Below are 2,500 nucleotides of genomic sequence, written 5' to 3'. Positions count from 1 at the left end.
GGGGGGGAGGACTTCCTTGTGCCTCAAGTCGTTATGGGGGCAGCGGAAAGTGACGGTTGAAAAAAAATGAATTTCTCTGTCTCCCGTGCATCATTCCTTTCTCGGCTGAAAAAAAACCCGCCCGTCGCCAGGCAGAATAGAATTTATAATAGATTTATGAACGCAAAGGGTTTGGTGTCGGTGGGAGATGTGAAAGTTAAGAGTGATCTAAGGGTAGTATACCCTCAAGTCGATTGTGCAATGGTCAGAGTGTGTCAGTCGTCAGTTAGGGTGAAGAAGGGGCCTGGGATATATAGGGTCAGGAAAGGCACGTCGCGGTGGGAATGAATTGCCGGAAGAGGAGGAGAAGGAGAGAGGGAAGAGGAGGAAGAGGAGAATAGGGGTCAGGAGGAGGAGGAAGAAGAGGAGGAGGAGGAGGAATAAGAGGAAGAGGAGGAGAAGAGGGAAGAATAGGAGGAGGAGGGGGAAGAAGAGGAGGAGGAAGAAGAGGAGGAGGAGGAGGGGGAAGAATAGGAGGAGGAGGAGGAGGAGGGGGAAGAATAGGAGGAGAAGAAGGGGGAAGAAGAGGAGGAAGAGGAAGGGGGAAGAAGAGAAGGGGGAGGAGGAAGAGGGGTGTTTGAGTGACCGTCTGGCGCAAGTTGCACCAGAGGTCTCATCTTCCATATGCGAGCGCCGCTGGCACCGGTGGAAAGGTTGAAGGAGGAGGGGAGCCTTCTGGGCCGTTGTTGTCGTTTCGCGACGCGACGCGACGCGTCTGCGCATTTTGAACTTTTTTGAACTTTATTTGTACTTGCGATCTCGTGACCTCGTCGCTGTTCTAACTCGCTTGTGTTTTGAACTTGTATTGTTGAAGGCGTGATTACCTTTAGAATGTAAAGGTTGTACTTAATTTACAAATGGCTGAAGGCAAGGATAGAAGCGCTGGTGAACTACATAACAAGAGCACAGAAGCGGGTGCATCTGCTTCGCACGCGCGCGTGGAGGAAGGCTGGGGAAAGAATCCAGATTGCAATGTATTGTTTTTATTTATGCAGTAACGGTCGTGAGGGCAAGAAGTGTCTTGTGCTGAGCAAATAATTACGGGGCTTGGACAAGGTCTGTCACCAATTTCGTTGCCGTGTCGTCTTCGTGGTCGTAGTTTTCGTATTCGTCTTCGTTGTTGTTGTCGTCGTTGTCGTGTTCGTTGTTGTTGTCGTCTTCGTTGTTGTCTTGTTGTTGTCGTCCTTGTCGTCTTCGTTATTGTCGTCATCTTCGTTGTCGTCTTCGTTATTATTGTCATCTTCGTTATCGTCTTCGTTATTGTTGTCATCTTCGTTGTCGTCCTCGTTATTGTTGTCATCTTCGTTTTCGTCTTCGTTTTCGTCTACGTCTTCGTTTTCGTCGACGTCTTCGTTTTCGTTGTCGTCTTCGCGTCGTCGTCGTCGTTGTTGTTATTGTTGTCTTCGTTTTCGTCTTCGCTTCGTCGTCGTCGTTGTTGTTGTCATCGTTATCTTTGTCGTCAGATCTCGTTTCTTGTCCTCTTAAAACCTGGACTCCCAAGTACCAAGTAGAACGATTCGTTTTCTTTGGCTGAATTGCGTGCGGCATCGAAAGCCTGGGTTGACTTACGCAAAACTTCGTAATCACGTGACCAATTAAAGGATTTCGGGTGTGAGCACGTGTTCATGGTGACCTTGCAAGCCAGTTATGTCTCGGGTCATCCCCCACTCCCCACCCACAAGGATAAAATCGCTTGTCGTCAACTACGGCAAAACTCTTACAGTGGAGCACGCACACAAGGGATATAAGACAGGTATAGCTTAAGCTGGATGGACTAGCTTGGAATTAGCCACGACCAAATAAATGAAGTGATCACTGATTGAACGGGGGAACATATTAGTGTACTCACATATAGGTACACAAGTGTGTGGGTTCTATGCTTTCATCATGGAAGGCAATTTTCAGCTGTTGATCACGAGTTCAGCACGTGATCTAAGATCATGATGAATAGCTCTCTCCCCATCCCTATTCTTATCCCTCTTCCTCTCCTTTCCTCGCTCTCTTTCCCTTTCTCTCCCTCTCTCCCCCTCCCCGTCTTATTCTCTCTCTCCCCCCTCTCTCCCCTCTTTCTCCCCCCTCTCTCTCTCTCTCTCTCTCTCTTTCCCTCTCTCTCTCTCTCTCTCTCTCTCTCTCTCTCTCTCTCTCTCTCTCTCTCTCCCTCCCTTTCTCTCTCTTTCCCTCTCTTTCCCTCTCTTTCGCTGTCTCTCTTTCCCTCTCTTTCGCTCTGTCTCTGTCTCTCTTTCAGGCGTACACACACATTCAGTCAATTCAAAATCATGCACGAGACGAGAGTGACATTATGTAAATACTTGATAGCAGTTTACCGCAGAGAACAAACAAATTTGCATCTTGTTTTCATATGAATCGCATATACCTCACGTTCACTTCCTGGTCTACAATTTACCTTATTTTATTTATTTTATTATTTTCTATTATTTTTTTTTTTCTTTCCGAGCTTCAG

This window comes from Oratosquilla oratoria, chromosome 7, assembly GCF_046742065.1.
Source record: "Oratosquilla oratoria isolate Oo_2021 chromosome 7, ASM4674206v1, whole genome shotgun sequence".
NCBI lineage: Eukaryota > Metazoa > Arthropoda > Malacostraca > Stomatopoda > Squillidae > Oratosquilla > Oratosquilla oratoria.
This window is presented reverse-complemented; position numbering follows the sequence as displayed.